The 21,802-nt window shown below is 45.0% G+C and overlaps 1 long non-coding RNA gene across 1 annotated transcript in view; it reads right to left on the bottom strand.

Moving 5' to 3' along the window:
• The window catches only part of LOC148520021 (uncharacterized), a 169,659-nt gene that overhangs the window by 103,352 nt on the left and 44,505 nt on the right, over positions 1–21,802 (bottom strand). The window contains exon 2 of the long non-coding RNA XR_015878878.1: positions 19,434–19,606. This is a non-coding gene — a long non-coding RNA (uncharacterized LOC148520021). The remainder of the gene's footprint in view (positions 1–19,433; positions 19,607–21,802) is intronic.

Here is a 21,802-nt window from a genome sequence, read left to right as displayed (position 1 = left end):
TCACCACCCTTTAACAGACAGACGCACGCTTGTCGCTGCTGCTTTGAGGATGCAAGTGCGGCTACATCGCACACAAATCACAAACACATAAAAAAATAGTTTTTTATTTTTTGAAGCACTTTGAGAGTTACACCACCCTTTAACAGACAGACGCACACTTGTCGCTGCTGTTTTGAGGATGCAAGTGCGGCTACAGCCCACACAATTCACAAAGACAGAAAAAATAAGAATATTTTTATTGTTTGTGTAGCACACTTTGAGGGTGTCACCACCCTTTAACAGACAGACGCACGCTTGTCGCTGCTGCTTTGAGGATGCAAGTGCAGCTACAGCCCACACAATTCACAAAGACAGAAAAAAAAAGAACAATATTTTTATTGTTTGTGTAGCACACTTTGAGGGTGTCACCACCCTTTAACAGACAGACGCACACTTGTCGCTGCTGCTTTGAGGATGCAAGTGCGGCTACAGCCCACACAATTCACAAAGACAGAAAAAAAAGAACAATATTTTTATTGTTTGTGTAGCACACTTTGAGGGTGTCACCACCCTTTAACAGACAGACGCACGCTTGTCGCTGCTGCTTTAAGGATGCAGGTGCGGCTACAGCCCACACATTTCACAAAGACAGAAAAAAAAAGAGCAATATTTTTATTGTTTGTGTAGCACACTTTGAGGGTGTCACCACCCTTTAACAGACAGACGCACGCTTGTCGCTGCTGCTTTAAGGATGCAGGTGCGGCTACAGCCCACACATTTCACAAAGACAGAAAAAAAAAGAACAATATTTTTATTGTTTGTGTAGCACACTTTGAGGGTGTCACCACCCTTTAACAGACAGACGCACGCTTGTCGCTGCTGCTTTGAGGATGCAAGTGCAGCTACAGCCCACACAATTCACAAAGACAGAAAAAAAAAGAACAATATTTTTATTGTTTGTGTAGCACACTTTGAGGGTGTCACCACCCTTTAACAGACAGATGCACGCTTGTCGCTGCTGCTTTGAGGATGCAGGTGCGGCTACATCGCACACAAGTCACAAACACATTAAAAAATAGTTTTTTATTTTTTGAAGCACTTTGAGAGTTACACCACCCTTTAACAGACAGACGCACACTTGTCGCTGCTGCTTTGAGGATGCAAGTGCGGCTACAGCCCACACAATTCACAAAGACAGAAAAAAAAAGAACAATATTTTTATTGTTTGTGTAGCACATTTTGAGGGTGTCACCACCCTTTAACAGACAGATGCACGCTTGTCGCTGTTGCTTTAAGGATGCAGGTGCGGCTACAGCCCACACATTTCACAAAGACAGAAAAAAAAAGAAGAATATTTTTATTGTTTGTGTAGCACACTTTGAGGGTGTCACCACCCTTTAACAGACAGACGCACACTTGTCGCTGCTGCTTTAAGGATGCAGGTGCGGCTACAGCCCACACATTTCACAAAAACAGAAAAAAAGAAGAATATTTTTATTGTTTGTGTAGCACACTTTGAGGGTGTCACCACCCTTTAACAGACAGACGCACGCTTGTCGCTGCTGCTTTGAGGATGCAAGTGCGGCTACATCGCACACAAGTCACAAACACATTAAAAAAATAGTTTTTTATTTTTTGAAGCACTTTGAGAGTTACACCACCCTTTAACAGACAGACGCACGCTTGTCGCTGCTGCTTTGAGGATGCAAGTGCGGCTACAGCCCACACATTTCACAAAGACAGAAAAAAAAAGAACAATATTTTTATTGTTTGTATAGCACACTTTGATTGTGTCACCACCCTTTAACAGACAGACGCACGCTTGTCGCTGCTGCTTTAAGGATGCAGGTGCGGCTACAGCCCACACATTTCACAAAGACAAAAAAAAAAAGAACAATATTTTTATTGTTTGTGTAGCACACTTTGAGTGTGTCACCACCCTTTAACAGACAGACGCACGCTTGTCGCTGCTGCTTTAAGGATGCAGGTGCGGCTACAGCCCACACATTTCACAAAGACAGAAAAAAAAGAACAATATTTTTATTGTTTGTGTAGCACACTTTGAGGGTGTCACCACCCTTTAACAGACAGATGCACGCTTGTCGCTGCTGCTTTGAGGATGCAAGTGCGGCTACATCGCACACAAATCACAAACACATAAAAAAATAGTTTTTTATTTTTTGAAGCACTTTGAGAGTTACACCACCCTTTAACAGACAGACGCACACTTGTCACTGCTGTTTTGAGGATGCAAGTGCGGCTACAGCCCACACAATTCACAAAGACAGAAAAAATAAGAATATTTTTATTGTTTGTGTAGCACACTTTGAGGGTGTCACCACCCTTTAACAGACAGACGCACGCTTGTCGCTGCTGCTTTGAGGATGCAAGTGCAGCTACAGCCCACACAATTCACAAAGACAGAAAAAAAAAGAACAATATTTTTATTGTTTGTGTAGCACACTTTGAGGGTGTCACCACCCTTTAACAGACAGACGCACGCTTGTCGCTGCTGCTTTGAGGATGCAAGTGCGGCTACAGCCCACACAATTCACAAAGACAGAAAAAAAAGAACAATATTTTTATTGTTTGTGTAGCACACTTTGAGGGTGTCACCACCCTTTAACAGACAGACGCACGCTTGTCGCTGCTGCTTTAAGGATGCAGGTGCGGCTACAGCCCACACATTTCACAAAGACAGAAAAAAAAAGAGCAATATTTTTATTGTTTGTGTAGCACACTTTGAGGGTGTCACCACCCTTTAACAGACAGACGCACGCTTGTCGCTGCTGCTTTAAGGATGCAGGTGCGGCTACAGCCCACACATTTCACAAAGACAGAAAAAAAAAGAACAATATTTTTATTGTTTGTGTAGCACACTTTGAGGGTGTCACCACCCTTTAACAGACAGACGCACGCTTGTCGCTGCTGCTTTGAGGATGCAAGTGCAGCTACAGCCCACACAATTCACAAAGACAGAATAAAAAAGAACAATATTTTTATTGTTTGTGTAGCACACTTTGAGGGTGTCACCACCCTTTAACAGACAGATGCACGCTTGTCGCTGCTGCTTTGAGGATGCAGGTGCGGCTACATCGCACACAAGTCACAAACACATTAAAAAATAGTTTTTTATTTTTTGAAGCACTTTGAGAGTTACACCACCCTTTAACAGACAGACGCACACTTGTCGCTGCTGCTTTGAGGATGCAAGTGCGGCTACAGCCCACACAATTCACAAAGACAGAAAAAAAAAGAACAATATTTTTATTGTTTGTGTAGCACATTTTGAGGGTGTCACCACCCTTTAACAGACAGATGCACGCTTGTCGCTGTTGCTTTAAGGATGCAGGTGCGGCTACAGCCCACACATTTCACAAAGACAGAAAAAAAAAGAAGAATATTTTTATTGTTTGTGTAGCACACTTTGAGGGTGTCACCACCCTTTAACAGACAGACGCACGCTTGTCGCTGCTGCTTTAAGGATGCAGGTGCGGCTACAGCCCACACATTTCACAAAAACAGAAAAAAAAGAAGAATATTTTTATTGTTTGTGTAGCACACTTTGAGGGTGTCACCACCCTTTAACAGACAGACGCACGCTTGTCGCTGCTGCTTTGAGGATGCAAGTGCGGCTACATCGCACACAAGTCACAAACACATTAAAAAAATAGTTTTTTATTTTTTGAAGCACTTTGAGAGTTACACCACCCTTTAACAGACAGACGCACGCTTGTCGCTGCTGCTTTGAGGATGCAAGTGCGGCTACAGCCCACACATTTCACAAAGACAGAAAAAAAAAGAACAATATTTTTATTGTTTGTATAGCACACTTTGATTGTGTCACCACCCTTTAACAGACAGACGCACGCTTGTCGCTGCTGCTTTAAGGATGCAGGTGCGGCTACAGCCCACACATTTCACAAAGACAAAAAAAAAAAGAACAATATTTTTATTGTTTGTGTAGCACACTTTGAGTGTGTCACCACCCTTTAACAGACAGACGCACGCTTGTCGCTGCTGCTTTAAGGATGCAGGTGCGGCTACAGCCCACACATTTCACAAAGACAGAAAAAAAAGAACAATATTTTTATTGTTTGTGTAGCACACTTTGAGGGTGTCACCACCCTTTAACAGACAGATGCACGCTTGTCGCTGCTGCTTTGAGGATGCAGGTGGAATCTAGATGGGATTTGGAACCGGGGACACACTACCTGCATCGATTGTCTAAATCCCACTGCACTAATGGCGGATACCGGATGCACGTCTAACACCAACATAGCAGTCAAGGCCTCAGTTATACATTTTGCTTCAGGATGACTGCTGTCGTACTTCATCCTCATCGCTAGGGACTGTCGGAGGGTCAATTGTTTAGTAAAATTAGTGATGTTCCTACTTCCTCTCTGGGATGATGAACAACTCCCAGCAGCAGCAACAGCACTAGGAGGAAGTGGTTCTTGATCTTTACATATTTTATTTTTATTGGAGAAACTTTGGTCCTCCATTTATGTTATATTGATATATACGTGCGGCTAAAGCGCACACAAACACAGAAAATATTTTTTGATTTTTGCTGGAGAGTAGTGCTCTTTGTGGGTTACACCACCCTTTAAGAAATGAGCCAGCCGGCTCTTTACTTATGGGACACAGGCGCACGCTTGGCGCTGCTCCTTTGTTGATGCACATGCAGCCACAGTGCACACAATTCACAAACACAGAAAATAATTTTTTTTTTGGTTTGGACTGGAGTGTACTTTGGGGGTTACAGCACCCTTTAACGGTCAAGCCAGCCGGCCCTTTACTTATGACACAGGCGCACGCTTGGCACTACTTTGTTGATGCACGTGCGGCTACTGCGCACACAATTCACAAACACAGAAAATATTTATTTTTTTGGTTTGGACTGGAGTGTACTTTGGGGGTTACAGCACCCTTTAACGGTCAAGCCAGCCGGCCCTTTACTTATGACACAGGCGCACGCTTGGCACTACTTTGTTGATGCACGTGCGGCTACTGCGCACACAATTCACAAACACAGAAAATAATTTTTTTTTTGGTTTGGACTGGAGTGTACTTTGGGGGTTACAGCACCCTTTAACGGTCAAGCCAGCCGGCCCTTTACTTATGACACAGGCACACGCTTGGCACTACTTTGTTGATGCACGTGCGGCTACTGCGCACACAATTCACAAACACAGAAAATAATTTTTTTTTTGGTTTGGACTGGAGTGTACTTTGGGGGTTACAGCACCCTTTAACGTTCAAGCCAGCCGGCCCTTTACTTATGACACAGGCGCACGCTTGGCACTACTTTGTTGATGCACGTGCGGCTACTGCGCACACAATTCACAAACACAGAAAATTATTTTTTTTTTGGTTTGGACTGGAGTGTACTTTGGGGGTTACAGCACCCTTTAACGGTCAAGCCAGCCGGCCCTCTACTTATGACACAGGCGCACGCTTGGCACTACTTTGTTGATGCACGTGCGGCTACTGCGCACACAATTCACAAACACAGAAAATTATTTTTTTTTTGTTTGGACTGGAGTGTACTTTGGGGGTTACAGCACCCTTTAACTGTCAATCCAGCTGGCCCTTTACTTATGACACAAGCGCACGCTTGGCACTACTTTGTTGATGCACGTGCGGCTACTGCGCACACAATTCACAAACACAGAAAATAATTTTTTTTTTGGTTTGGACTGGAGTGTACTTTGGGGGTTACAGCACCCTTTAACGGTCAAGCCAGCCGGCCCTTTACTTATGACACAGGCGCACGCTTGGCACTACTTTGTTGATGCACGTGCGGCTACTGCGCACACAATTCACAAACACAGAAAATATTTTTTTTTTTGGTTTGGACTGGAGTGTACTTTGGGGGTTACAGCACCCTTTAACGGTCAAGCCAGCCGGCCCTTTACTTATGACACAGGAGCACACTGGGCATTACTTTGTTGATGCACGTGCGGCTACTGCGCACACAATTCACAAACACAGAAAATAATTTTTTTTTTGGTTTGGACTGGAGTGTACTTTGGGGGTTACAGCACCCTTTAACGGTCAAGCCAGCCGGCCCTTTACTTATGACACAGGCGCACGCTTGGCACTACTTTGTTGATGCACGTGCGGCTACTGCGCACACAATTCACAAACACACAAAAAATATTATTTTTTTAGCACTTGGGGGGAGCACCCCTGATGGACAGAGCACCCCCTGGACAACACTACAGCACCCCTTTAGGACTGGGACACTGCACAGGACTTTGGAGTGGACACAGCCCCTATGGAGAACTGACTGCACAACACAGTCCAGCCAGCCCCTATGGACTTTGAAGTAGTGGACACAGCCCCTATTAACAACAGCAGCACAGCACAACACAGCCAGCCCCTATGGACTTTGAAGTAGTGGACAACAGCAGCACAGCGCAGCACAGCACAGCACAACACTACTCTGCACTACACTACACTACACAGCCCAGCCAGCCCTAACTCCCACCCTCCCTCTTCACTGTCCACAGCCGAGTGAGAAAATGGCGCCGACGCAGGTACCTTATATAGGATCCAAAACCCACGAGACTCGGAAGGCGGGATGATGACGTTTTGCCTCGATTTCAGATCCGAGTCAGGCGGGAAAAGTCGAGCCTGACTCGGATCGGCCTCGTATCGGGGGCCTCGGGGGGGTTCGTATTTCAGAAATCCGAACCCGCTCACCCCTAGTTCAAATGGTTAGGCACGCCGGCGTTTCTCCAACCACTCCCACGTTACCATCCCCAAACGCTGACCTGCCATCACTCACTTTGCAATGGCTTTGTTTCTGCGTGAGTGATCGCAAAGCAATTGCAATGCTAATGCATATGCACTGGAATGCATATGCATGCGTAGTATGCATCATCGACTGATCTGTGTACGCTGTTGCAGTTGCAATCTGTGATGAATCAGGCCAAATTACTAAAATGCCAGAAAAAAAGTAAATGTAGCTGGTTGGAAGGGTATGACTTGCGGGTGGGGAAGCAATCGGGAAGCCGACTGCCTATATACCGGCAGCCGGCTTCCCGACTGTCTTATCCCGGCAAGGGTGAAATGCCGGGCGTCTAGATGTAGACGCCCGCATTTCCCCGACGCCGGGAGACCGGCGCCCGGCATCACGATCGTAGTGATGCCGGGCGCCGCGAGCGGACAGCCACGGGGGGGAGGGTTAGGTTTAGGGCTCCCGGGGGGACTTAGGGTTAGGCCCCCCCCGGGGGGGTTAGGGTTAGGCTAGGGGGAGGGAGGGTTAGGGTTAGGCACCCCCCGGGGGACTTAGGTTTAGGCACCCCTAAGGAGGGTTAGGGTTAGGGGGGTTAGGTTAGGTTAGTGGATACTTATCTATCCACGATCGGGATTTCCAGCGCTGTCGGGCTTCCGCTGCGTCGCACTCTGCTCCTGTCGGGCTGCCGCTGACAGGAATCGAACCGCCGGCCATTACATGCACTCTCCAGCCATTACATGCAATGTGTTTCCATTGTCTACTGGCAGTTTTAGAATTTGTAGTACTCACAGTGAAGTCACACCATCAGTCATATTCCAGCCGCATCTGTCCAGGGATGTCCCCAACCTCCCGATTTCACCACCTGCGGGCCACTTTGGCCCACAGGTGCAACAGCGGGACAGTACTGTATAGTAATGTCCCGCTGAAATCAGGATGTTGGGGAGGGGTGCGCCCTCTATGGGTGGCGCCCCTGTGCGACCGCACTGGTCGAACACCCCTAGAGCCGGCCCTGTGTATAGCTAGAAGCATGCAACCAACACTAAATAGGTCACAAGAATAAAACTTTTTTTGATGCACATTGGCATGTTATGCATGGAACAATTAAATTAATGTGCAATACAAAGGGTAAACTATTTCTCCAATGCATTGCACAGTGCATTATACAGCAAAAAAAATAATTACACATTGCACTGGACAAGAAAAAAAAATATTATACAGATCAGTCTAAACCAGTGTTGGCTAACCTTGACACTCCAGCTGTTGTGGAACTATATATCCCAGCATGACATGCCACAGTTTTAGCATGCCCTAATAGCAAAACTGTAGCAGTGCATGCTGGGTTATGTAGTTCCATAACAGCTGGAGTGTCAAGGTTAGCCAACACTGGTCTAAACCATCACATACTGTACAGCCCAATGTCTAGCAAAATAGTACATTCCCATGCACCCCACACCCCACACTGCACTAGTTGACTGCTTAGCTGTATATTAGGAGCGCATTTGGGCTTGTTCTGATTATTGATTATGGAGATAATAAAAAGTCCTTACTAGTCCTTGAATGCACATATAATTAGTCTATATATAGACAAATTATATCAACTATAACAAAAGAGAGATAAGGATTTCCCCCAAGGTTCACTCCCAAAGCTCCAACACTCCCCACTATCCCAATAGTAGTTTCTCTCTCACATGTATTAAGGTAAGCTTATGTACTGTAAGGCCTAACTTTTTGCAGCCAATAACCATTTCACCAATGTGTACACTTCTCTGCCAAATCTGTTCGCTATCAGAGATTTGTAAATACTTTACAGTCAACTGCACCAAATGTGTAGCTTTGCCATCGAAACCACCAGCCCCACAAATTATACTACTCATTTTATTCCATTAAATGGCTGGGTGTACAGTTGTGCTCTGAGATATTCACAAGCATATTTTGTTACTAGCTATTGTCATATATTATTATTCAGTAGCAATAATGTGTAACGATGATGACCTTTCCCAGGATACTCTAATTCTTGCTTTTTTCACTTCTTATTAGTATTATTTTTTTTGCAGGTGCAGACACTTCATTTTATTTGAAAAGGCATGGACCAATAATTCATATGTCCGTTTTATATCTGTGTAAGCATAAAGGTGGGCTGGACTTTCTTTTGATACAGTATTACTACAAGGTACAGTAACCCCACTGAAAAACCATGCTTTGTCACAGCCTTACAATACATGCTCTCATTTCTGACCTAAATAGACTGATCCAGAACACCAGGTGTACCCTGGCCTCCTCTTGGAGATAATTAACTCTCACTCTCACTAGTCAACAACTTGTCATAAAATCTACAAAACCAATTAGAGAGGTGCGGGTCTGGTTCTCAGAGAACTGACAACAACCGAATTTAGGAGTACCGAGTCCGAGTTCAGAATCACTTTGGGGTACCGAGTCCCGGTTTGGATATTCCCGCAGTTCGGAACTGTGATTTAAAAACTGAACTCGGGTTTTGGATTGCATGCTAACAGGTCACAATAACATCATTTTAGCTGCTTTTTTAATTTATTTTAAAAAAAAAATACAGATCCAAAACCAGAACACGAAGATGAATCCGGATCCAAAACCAAAACAAAGGGGTCAGGGCACATCTCTAAAACCAATAGAAAACCTTAACACACAAAGCCAATTGCTTGTGCGGATATTATATGATTTGAAGCTGCAAACACAATTTTATTTTGAAATTGCAGATTTATATATATATATATATTAGGTACTTTGGTACTTAAATACAAAAATATACTGTAACCTGAATTATAAGATAATGGTTATATCATAACATTTATAAAAATTCATCAATCTTCACCGTGGTCCAGGGTACCTTTCACAAGATGACTTTGCTTTTATAATAGGTGCTTTGAGCTGGTGCCCACCCTAAGCCAGGCTTCCCTTATGCTTGTAGATTATGTGCCCACTTTATCCTCCTCTACTGCTTTCATTGTTACTCCATTTTCAGTTCTGTTATACCATACTCTTTTTCTCCAACCACCTACTGCTCTGCTTTGAGTTTTTGGTTTTGGTGCATTGTTTTGCCAATTACTTTCTGTATTGTTTTCACTATAGTATAAATGTGCGGGTCCGGATTTATGAAATCTGAACACACCCGAATTTAGGGGTTCCGGGTAGGGGTTAGGGGTTCCGATTTAGGGGTTCTGAGCAGAACTGGGTCAAGGTTCAGATTCCCAGCTCGCATCTGTTGCCGGTTCGGAACGCAAATTTAAATCCCGAACTTGGGATTTGGACTCGGACATTTTAGCTGTTTTTATCGATTTTTTTTTTTTTTATCTCTTTTAATCCGAATCCAAACCAAAACACTTGAGGGTGGATCCAGATCCAAAACCAAAACCAAAATACAGGGGTCTACGCACATCTCTAGTTTTTCCGAAAAGGAAGATTATGTACTTGCCTTGCTGGAGTTTACAACTTGATGCAATGGCTTTCATGTATGCCAGAGTGAAATGTTTTGACTGGTACACACCCCACAGACACCAGAATGTATTATATTTTATCTGAAGCTGGGTACGAGGGTACAATGTGGCACTGCGTCATTCGTTGCATCGTCCCATCTACTGTGCAGAACAGCAGGTAGGTCGATGTGATGAATGACCATCGTGCACACGCAATCGGGCATACACACTGCACGATCCCTATGATATATCCTTCTGATCCACTTCATAACGATATATTATTATATCGTATAGTGTGCACCCAGCTTAACTTATGTCTATGTTTATTTAAGCAAAAAATAAATATATACACATTAAAACATTGGGCAGCTATTCCTTTTCTATGAAATTAGTTATCATTGTACATAAATATACAAATAACATTGCTATAGACCTCATGTTAAACCTTTAACCTTTACAAAATTGAAAAGCACTTGACCGATCCGGAATCCTGGTGCATTTTACTGCCAGAGACAGATATTTAACTTACAGCTGCTCTTAGTGATGTATTTTAAATACATACTGTATATCATGTCACAGACTGTCCACTCTCCAGATATCTTGTTTTATGTATTTCATTATCATTGGTATTATCATTAAGTTGCAGCACATAACATTGCAATTGTTACTGGGCCTAACTGCACACAATAGTGAAAGTCGAAGCCTAGCTTCTCTGGTACACTGGGCCTGATTCAGACCCGCTCGCGAGTGATATGCGCTCGTAAGCAGGTCGATGGTTGCCTAGTGCGCATGCGCACGACGGAGCCGGCTCCGTCGTGCGCATGCGCGAGACCCGGATAGCGACGGGCAATCCGTCGCTCCGGGTCTCGTACCAAAGGGGGTGTGCTGTTGATGTTGAGAGACAGCACACCCCCTTTGGTGGGCAGGCCGGGGTAGTGGCTGCCCAAACTGAGGCGTTCTCTGTCAGAGCCAAAATCTCTCTGGGGCTTGCGGCAACCAGACCCTACCACAAGGGTCTAGTTGCAAACCCGATGGTCGCAATGGTCTTGACCATCGTGACCATCTTCCTGGCCGCTCGCTATAGCTGTGGGTGGTCGATGTTGGGCCAGTGCGCATGTGCACGACGGACCCGGCTCCGTCATGCACATGCGCGAGACCCGGATAGCGACGGGCAAGCCGTCGCTATGGGTCTCGCTACAAAGGGGGTGTGCTGTGCTTATATAATAGGGTGTGATCTGGTGCCACTGTGGGAACTCCTGCGAGTCTTCCCATATTGTTAAAGCCGCAATCATTTTAAAGGCAAAACCAGCTTGTTTTTGCCTTTACAATGATTGCCACTTTAAAAATACAGGAAGACTCGCAGGAGTACCCGCAGCAGCACCAGATCGCACCCTATTACATAAGCCCAAGTGGCGTCATGAGGGAGGCGCGGGAGGTGCAGGTCGCACCCAGGTGTCACCCTCGGAGGGGATGACACCAAAATGCTCGCTCCACGGCAGTGGTGACAGGAGCAGAGTGCTGCAGTGTGACATTCTCCTGTCATAGAAGAGGAGCTGACAGTGCAGACTGCCCAGTCTCCGGGGACAGTAGAGCATCTCTGGTAATGCTGGGCTGCCCACCGGAGTGATGTTATCGGGATCCCCCACGAGCCCACACAATCTTATTTAGGCCATGCCCCTTTCCACCCAGGCGTGCCTCCGGCGTGCGGGGCGTATCCACAGTGTGTTCCAGGTGTCACCAGACCCAGTTATTCCTCTGATAAGCTCCTTGGTGTATGAAGGATGGTGGATAGATCTCCTTCAGTTTTGGTATCCTGATGTCATCAGTTACTGTCCAATGTCATTTGTTACTATCCACGTGGACATAGAGGGGAAATATAAACCTGTGCAAGCGAAGCAAGCCATCGTGCCCGAAGTGTGGCGAGCGATGCGAGCCCGCGAGGGGACAATTTAATTTTTTTGGTGGCCTTTATCGGCATGGAACCGTACTTCGCGCTCGCTCCATGTCACTTCCAGGTACAATTACTGAAGGGGTTCTATACACTACCGTATTAGGATCCATCTGGAGTTGAGAGTTAGCCTGATTTATTTCTACAAATGTAATAGTGTATTACTTTCTCTACTACAGACAGTTGAATCAATTACTCACATCTTTAGGACATTGTTTTTGCAAGATTTGACACAGGTCAAAAGTTTAAATCACAGTCATTTAAGCTGCAGTGACATAACTGGTCATATCCTATCCTGTGTATGAATGCTCTAATCCACACAGTGCAATTTTGCAGAACAAGTCTATAAGCCTGTCACTGCAATTTTGAGACATGAGTATATTTACAGCAAGGAGACTTGAGGGTTTCTGCCTGAGGTGGCAGCTAAATGGCTCCTTTCCTGTTACTTGCACAACAAAGATATGTATATTTTTCAGTGCATCTTAAACTGGCCTGTTGTGAAAGAAAACAACTTTTTGAGAAAGAGATTGGGATTTCAATTTAGGTCTATTGATCAATACATACTATAGCAGCTGTCATTGTGACAAAAGCTGGCAGAAGATTGATTAGAAACGCTTGCAGCTACTTAGTGCCTTTGACCATCTCTCTCCTTAATGGGAACTTTCAACAGCTGGCAGCCATACCCCCGCCATTAGCTAGGTTGTACATTGTACATTAGAGCAAGAAGGCTCCAAATTTATGAGGGAGGAGGGGAGAGCATGGGTGAACAACATGTCCCATGTTTTGCCCACAAAATCAACTTGGTGGTTCAGATTTTTTTTCTAAATTAAAAGGGAATGCAGGAGATGCTGTCTGTGGCCATATACATTTCTGGACATTTTTGGAATTCAGCAACCGCATGTTGAACATTTCAGTGGCTGTGGCAGTTCAACGTCCAACATGGCATATTAGTAAACAAATGTTTTTATTAATCAAGAGGCCTGAGGAGATGGAGTATGTATGTAGTTGATGGAAGGGTTGATTTGCAGTAAATTTAAGTTTAAGCCACAGGGCTTATATATGCATGTGAACAAAGCGCACCACACAGTACACTTATTTAATTTATATATTTTATGTCACAGCTCTATTCCTGCGTGGACTGGAACCACATGGCTTATATATGCATGTGACTAAACCGCACCAAACAGTACAATTATTTAATTTATTTTTTATGTCACAGCTCTATTCCTGCATGGACTGGAGTCACAGGGCTTATAAATGCACGAGAACAAAGCACACCAAACAGTACAACATTGACATACAGCAGCGTGCACCCACTATACACATTGACTAAGCAGCGCAGCCACTTGTGACTTGTAAGTCAGGACACAGCTTATACAACAAAGTACAGCACAGCATGCAGAAGTGTTCACCCCTTTACAGCTGTGCGGTGGTTCCAGACCCTGGAGTCTGAACGGATGCTGCGCGCATGCATGTGGCATCCATTCAGTGATGGGAGAGGGCTGGGGGAAGCCCAGTTAGTGAGGCTACCCACAGTCTGATGTTAGTTGGAGGTGTGCCATTCGAGCACGCCTCCAAATAACGTCACATAAGGGGCGTGACCTATGGTAATTAGGCCACGCCCCCATTTTGGACATGCGCACTTTGAAGAGCTGGCACAGGGTGCTCCGAACCCTGGATCCAGCCCTGCTCCAAACACATTAACTGTCACTACTAACTACTCCCATGTGCATGGCTCAGAATAGTAAGTAACTATGGCTACACTCCAACACATTTGTAAAATGGTTCCCTTGCATGCATTTGCATATATTGTCACCCAGAAACACCCATAAAGTGGCCATAGCCAAATCTAAGATACATACGTATATTTACAAAGATACATATGCAGCCCTTGATGCATGATGCAGTGGCTTTGGTTCACCTAATGGTAGCGCTGGCACTGGTTAATGCAATTAAAAAAATATAAAAAAATTAAATCCTTCAGAGTAGTTACAGAGTTGTCACACAGAGCAGTCATACAGAGTAGTCACACTTAGTGGTCACGCTGAGTGGTCACACAGAATGGTCATGCTGAGTAATCACACAGTGGTCAAATTGAGTAGGCACACTGAGTGGTCACACTGAGTGGTCACACAGAGTAGGCACAGTGAGTAGTCTCACAGAGTGGTCACACTGAGTAATCACGCAGAGTGGTCATACTGAGTAGTCACACAGAGTGGTCACACTGAGTGGTCACACAGAAAGGTCACAGTAAGTAGTCACACAGAGTGGTCACACTGAGTGGTCACACAGAAAGGTCACAGTAAGTAGTCACACAGAGTGGTCACACAGAGCGGTCACACTGAGTGATCACACAGAAAGGTCACAGTAAGTAGTCACACAGAGTGGTCACACAGAGTGGTCACACTGAGTGGTCACACAGAAAGGTCACAGTAAGTAGTCACACAGAGTGGTCACACCAGAGTCGTAACTAGACTTTTTGGTGCCCTGTGCCAGAAAGAGCATTGGCGTCCTCCCTATTTTTTAAATAGGGAGCTAACACACCCGAAAAAGGGCCATGGCCTCATGGGGAAGGGCCAGGGAAGAGATAGAAGAGGCCAGGAGATGCTGGGGATAAAATAAGAGGAAGCTACAAGTGAGAATGATAATAAACAGAAAATTGACAGGCCCAAACAGCGCCCCCTGCCCTGCGGTGCCCTGTGCCATGGCACTGGTCGCACTACCCTGTCACGGCCAGGGTATTTCAGCATGGCGCTAGGCGAGTGTTACCTGTGAGGTCATTGTGGCGCGGGCTGTCTGGTGGCGGAGCTGGTGTCTGGCGGGGGGCTTTGGCTGCGCGTGTTGTTGTGCGGGCCTGTTGTCACTCTGCGCTGGTAAGGTCTGGCGGCGTCTCCGTTCCATTTGGCATGGGCGCCGCCATCTTGCCTTCTGGCCATGTGATGCGGCTGGCCAATCCTGGTGAGTCACATGTTCCCTCCGGCCAGTAACAGCACGGCATGGGGTATTTAGGAAGGGTCAGTGCCTTCCTTCTTTGCCAGTGCAACGTGTATCTCAGCCTAGCTGAGAGGGAGTTCTCTGTGCTTTCCTGTTCCTGTGAATTTGCTGTCTGCCAGTCTGCCTGTCAGCTCCTAGCTCCCACTGGACTACCCCGCTTCCTCCATCACCCTTGCCCATACCTGAGTGCCTGAGCCTGCTGACATCCTGCGCTTCAGTTCACTACCTGCAAACCTGGCTTCTTTATTTTCAGTTCACTATCTGCAAACCTGGCTTGATTATTTTCAGTTTCACTACCTGCACACCTGGACAACTCTAATTCTTTCTACTTGGACATTAACCCTTTTGCTCCCACCACAGAACTCTTGTGCACATTTATATATTCCTGGACTTTTATTTACTGCCACATTATATGTCTACTCAAGCACTTATTAAAGATCCTAGTTTTATTTTCAAATTTGCTTCTGTGTTCGCTCCTGCTACCACCCCGGGTCCACAAACAACCCAGAACATAACATACCCTAGTAAGGGCCCTGGGTCACACTGAGTAGACACAATGAGTGGTCACACAGAATAGTCACACAGTGGTCACATTGAGTAGGCACACTGAGTAGTCTCACAGAGTGGTCACACTGAGTAGTCACACAAAGCGATCACACTGAGCAGTCACACAGAGTAGTCACACTGAGCAGCCACAGAGTAGTCACACAGTGGTCACATTGAGTAGGCACACTGAGTAGTCACACAGAATAGTCATGCTGAGTAGTCACACAGAGTGGTCACACTGAGTAGGCACACTGAGGGGATGTAGTTATGAGACCGGTGGCCGCAATGCCGACGGTCTTAGTACCAAAACCTGAATCCCAACAAGAGACTTAAGAGAGGTATCGAAAATACCGACGCCTATCTCAATTCCCGATGCCGGAACGCCAAAGGACGTCAGCCGGAATGATTTAAGTCATTAGTTTTAGGGAGCGTAGCAGAGTTAGGGTTAGGTTTTTTAGGGGGAGGTAAGGTTAGGCACCCCTAGGGGGGAGGCTTAATGTTAGCCACCACTGGGGGGGTTAGGGTTAGGCACTAAGGGGGAGGGTTAGGTTTAGGCACTAAGGGTTAGGGTATGGGGTGGGGAGGGTTAGGGTTAGGCTACAAAAAGGGAGGGTTAGGGGAGGGAAGGGGGAGGGTAAATATACTTACCCGACCCCTGTCGGGATATCAACCATCGGGATGCCGCTGTCTGTATTCTGACAGTAGTCATCCTGACAGCCGGCAATACATACCCATTTCAAACTGAATAGGCACACTGAGTAGTGACAAATTTGTCCTATTTCCAACAATAGTTTAAAAAGAACAACTTCATTTTGGAATTGACAGGAGATTATTCCATTCAACAGCATGACAAATAATTGGTTTGTGCTCCATTTAACTGAGTATTGATCAGAGCCCAGATAAACTTAATCTTCTTCAGTGATGGCAATTAAATTGTTTAATTTAATTCTAGTGAGTGCTGGCTCTCAGTGATCAACATATTCTGCAATACTTGTATATGGAAGACAGAAAATGGCTTAAAAGGCCTCTACACTACAAAAATAAATAAAAGGTTACATACTCTGTGATATATGAGTGAGTGGGCAAACTAATCATGGTATAAAATAAATATATTTACAATACTGTTTATCTGGACAAGTGTATTTGTCACATGTAAATAGGCATGGAACCTCTTGAATCTTCTGACTGACAACATCACTTCCAGATGTCACAAGGGTTAATGGGAATCGCAGCACTGCTGCACTGTGCTCTTTATCTCCTCACACTACCAAAACACTGCAAATTGGGATCAGATTTCCATACCAATCTTTCAGCCCCCATACAATATATTTCCTTCAGAAGACTGAGGAGAGGGATGCTCTTCCTATTCTTTGTCTACACCAGACTAATGAGCTGTCAGAAGATATCAGATCCCATCACTAGCCTACGGTATGTGTAATGTATGCATAACTAGTTGTCCCTGTGTATTTAGTACTTATTGCAGATATGGTGAGATAAACAGACATCTGTAATACAACAAGGTGATGCAGAAGTCTGAAGTACCAGATGCTAGATCTAGGCTGCCCTATTGGTACAAATATAGAGATGTGTGAAAATGTGGCATGCTGTAGCTGATTATTTTTTCAGGTGGGGATGAAATTTGTAGGGCTTCCCTTTTCTTTAACCAGATAATTGGGATCTCTTCTCAAGCCATCATTGGGTTCATTTTTGCACAAATTTACCCATAATAACCCCCTTATAAACAAGAGTCTATGTTGTCTCATTTGTAGGGACAAAGTATTGTAAATTAAAGTATACAACTATAAATAACCAGGTGATGCTAAAAACCAGAGTATATTGCATCTTGCTGAGTATATTAGTCTTCCCATGCTGAACTCATAAATCATCCTGTAAAGGCTTTGTGGACAGTAACCAAGTGCTCTTAGTTTAAGAAATGTTGTAATCTTGCATAGCAAATAGGATGACCAATAGGACCGCTAAACACGGCAATATTGTAGATGATATTGTATAACCGTATTATATCGCCTTATGTTCAATTCCAAAACAAGCACATTGCCTTATAATTATCCTATCACTAGCAATAATAAGTTTGGTAAATACATACAGAAGATAGCCATTATCATTCTGTAGATACAGCTACTTACAGACCACTCTGGCAGGCTTTAATGAAGCTGTAAGTGATAAGTGCTGAATGGCTGATCTCATCTAATTTGGCCATCCACAATCACTGGACCGCTTGAGCTAAGCACTAGGATTGGCCTGTATGTGGCCAGCTTTAATAAATTTAGGGGGAGATTTATCAGATCTTAGAGAGAGGTAAATGGCCTGATTCGCTGGTGCACGCAGTTGCCATCACGGCTGGGTCTTTTTCTGGAGTCACGGATGCGACAATATGCAAATGTGAATTTCAGCCTTCTCCTTGTGTACTAGCATGTGTCAGAATGTGCAAGCCCTGAGACACTTACTTTCAAAGCTCATGCATTCTGCAACTCAGTGGGTGGTTCTGGACAATCCACCATCAGTGCAACATTACGTGCACCACCGACTCTTGCCCCTGCTTATGGTAGACGCAGTGTCTCTGTCTGGTCAGGGCATATGCAGCTGCGGCTCTGCATATGAGAATGCAGCAGCTTTCCATGACATTTGTATCATGGAAGCAAATTGGAGGTATTGCTGTCTGAGTGCAGGTTAGGTGCATGAATGCTCCTATTTATGCACCCAAATGTGCAAAATAGATTCTATATTGTGGGAGGAGACTTATTCACTTATGCCAAATCGGTACCAATTACATTTGGCAATTTGTGTGTAGAGCCAGTCGGCAAAGAGAAAAAGACACACTTGTGTAGTCCAATTTAGGACCTCATTCAGAGATGTACACTAATACCATAGCAGCTGTGATCCAGTATGCAGCTACTCTGTGAAAATATGCAAATGTCACAGACGCCAAGGAATGTATTGAGATGTCCCCTGATGCTTCACAAATCCAAGTATATACGTACAAAAATGCAGCATTGGTCACAGATCATTCCATTATCGCAGTTCTGAGTAACCTGCATACGGACTGCAGACGCAGGCTGTTACATACCCAAAAATGTTTGTGACATGCATGCGTTCATTGCCACCACTCCCTGTTACCTCCCACATACGCTCTTGACCATTAATCACAGTAAAAAGTCGCTACGAGCGACTACGGTAATGTACCGTGATACATGCCCAGTAAGACTCAGATGCATGCGCAGTTTACGATAATCACTCAACTGCATAAATATTGGCATTGCCTGCTTCTCTTAGTTACTAAGCTTTGGGAGGGAGATAATTACAGAAAGGAGTCATTACCTAGTGTGTGGGAGAGTTTAGTATTCATTTCATAATGTCAGGTGTGTTAATACCTGTTCAGTCTAAAACCACTTTAAGGTGTCTGATTCTAATGTAACCAGTTTTTTTCTTTGATTGAAATCTAAATGACTGAAATCGAGTAAATGCACATTCTTCATCAGGTGGTAAACGCTAAGGTACAATTTTACTGAGAGTGGAAAATAAATCTTTTAAAGCCTTAAATGCTTTTCATTTTTTCCTACAAAAACCTGCTTTATTCCTCCTGAGATCTGATATAGAAACTATTGCGCCAAAATAAGAATTTGCATTGCTTAAAATGTGGATGACAGTTTACTAGTTTTGCTGTCCAAGCAATTATATTGCTCGGTGGATTGTTAAGGAAAACACTTGTGGGAGAATCCTCATACTTATACACTAATTATTTTGCATAACTCACCGTCTTCTTCCATCAAACATCAAACAAGTTGTTTCTGTAAGAATCAGATCTTTTGGGGGGTGAAACGAGCTCTCCATCAGGATGACAGCTTGACAGGGGTGTATTGAAGATGGTGCTCCCCCGCCACATCCGGGTGCTTATTATATTGTCACTTTTGGATTGCTTCATTACATCTGCATAATGAAAGAAAAGGAAAAAAAATCTGATGAATTAACCTTTTAACCAACAGAATGCAGTACATTCTGCAAAAGGGGACAGCATTACCTAATACCACTGTTATCTGGCCTCAAGCCATTTAGTGGTCTATTTACTAAGCAGTGTTAGGAGAAGTGAAAAGTGAAGAGTGAAAAGTGATAAGGTACCAGCCAATCAGCTCCCAACTGTCATTTTTCAAACACAGCCTGTGAGATGGCAGCAGGGTTGTCTTAACAGCAGTGTTGGCACCGGGCGAAGCAATGCACTGGGGCACCTACCTACCCGTTCACAGGAAAAAAATGTAAATGGTCAATAAAATTAAACCCTCCTGCATGCCCATCAGACCTCTCACACATGCAGAGAGACTCTCTGCAAGCCGGCGGATGAAGTGAAACTGGGGCTGAGGTGAGTACTCGTCATGGGGGGGATGGGGTGGGGGAGGTTAGATCAGAATACAGTGCACCGGCGTCCGGTTTATAAAAATATCACAAATTTACCAACTGGCCGCAGCTGCAGGGGGGGGGGGGGGTTGGTGGGCCCCTACAAGCATCGGGCCCTTGGGCAACTGTCCAACAAGCCCAATGGAAGAAATGGCCCTGGATGGCAGTTAGGAGCGGATTAGCTGGCACCTTATCACTTTTCACTCTGTCTCCTAACACTGCTTAGTAAATAGACCCCTTAGCCCCATACATCAATACATGTTTGTAGACTTAGTAGATATTTGTTCTGAAAAGAAATGGTGACCATAGTACCATATAAGCAACCTGGGCACATTTCTGTATATTACCTCTTTTGCATGCAATGCAACATATGTATATGGGCTGGGAGAGTGGCACTAGGCTACAGCCAAGTGCCACGCTCCTACTCTGAAGAGCAAGGGAAAGGCACCATTTATGAGGATCACAATTGCAGCGTTGGTACTGGGTGGGGGTCAGTGAATAAAATATTTACTGGATAAGATTACATGCAGGTGTCAGATCTATCTAAGTTAATAACAGCAGATAATAATAATAATAGTCACAATGATAATAAAGCTTCTAGGAAAAGCAGCCATCAAATTTAGGTCTGTTTCAAATCATTCCCTAAAGGAACACTTTTCAAATGACTCTAACAGGACTTCACTAACATGCTTATAAAGGCTATTAGAACAAGGATACATCTATCAGGACTGTATAGAGTGGTGCAATGCCTGGGTACTGTAGGGGGCGTGATCTAATTGCACAAGCATGGCCATGTCCACTACAAAAGATATGAAAATTATTAATTGTGTGCGACCCTCAGCCAAGGGCAGATCCAGGGAGAGGGGCGTGATCAGTGCCATCGCTCTCCACTCGCACATCAGGTGTAGGAAGAGGAGACTGCTGCTGAGCTCAGCTGCAGCAGCCTCCCTGGACCCACCGCAGCCCACCACACAACAGCATGTGCTGGGGCTGAGGAGAGAGGCTGATGCCGCTGACAGGTAAGAGGGGATGGCAGCCCCTCCAACAAATTTGGGTAATTAATACCCGCTCCCCTGCCCTCTCGGCGCCCTGATATCTATATATTGGCTTGCCATAATATCCCTTTAATCCGGGACACCTATTATTTACACTGTGGCTGATTAAAACCAGGTGAATCCAGGCTTGAATTTAGCCAGCCAGAGAACCTGTGTAATTCATTTGTGTCCTGAATTAAAGGGATATTAAGGCAAGCCTATCTATATGGTTCTCTGAGCTCCACTCCTTCTTATGGAAAGGAGGTCAGGGGTTGTGAAGAGGGTTACGAGTGGATCCCCCCACTGCCTTCATACTGTGTACTCAGCTGCAGAGCTGTAACTAGACTTTTTGGTGCCCTGTGCCAGAAAGAGCATTGGCACCCCGGTCATTTTTCAAAAGGACATAATGCACCCAAAAAAGGGGAATGGCCTCATGGGGAAGGGCCAGGGAAGAGATAGGGGAGGCCAGGAGATGCTGGGGATGAAATAAGAGGAAGCTACAAGTGAGAATAATAAACAGAAATTTGACAGGCCCAAACAGCGCCCCCTGACCTGTGGTGCCCTGTGTGATGGCGCCGGCCGCACTACCCTAGCTACGGCCCTGCTCAGCTGCTTTGCGCATGTGTGACCTCATGGAGCCATCAAGTAATGCTGCTACTGAAGTAGCAGTGTTACTAATCGTGGGGACAGCTGCTTTTGG

This window comes from Taudactylus pleione, unplaced genomic scaffold (assembly GCF_031769625.1).
Source record: "Taudactylus pleione unplaced genomic scaffold, aTauple2 ptg000178l, whole genome shotgun sequence".
Lineage (NCBI taxonomy): Eukaryota > Metazoa > Chordata > Amphibia > Anura > Myobatrachidae > Taudactylus > Taudactylus pleione.
This window is presented reverse-complemented; position numbering and strand designations above follow the sequence as displayed.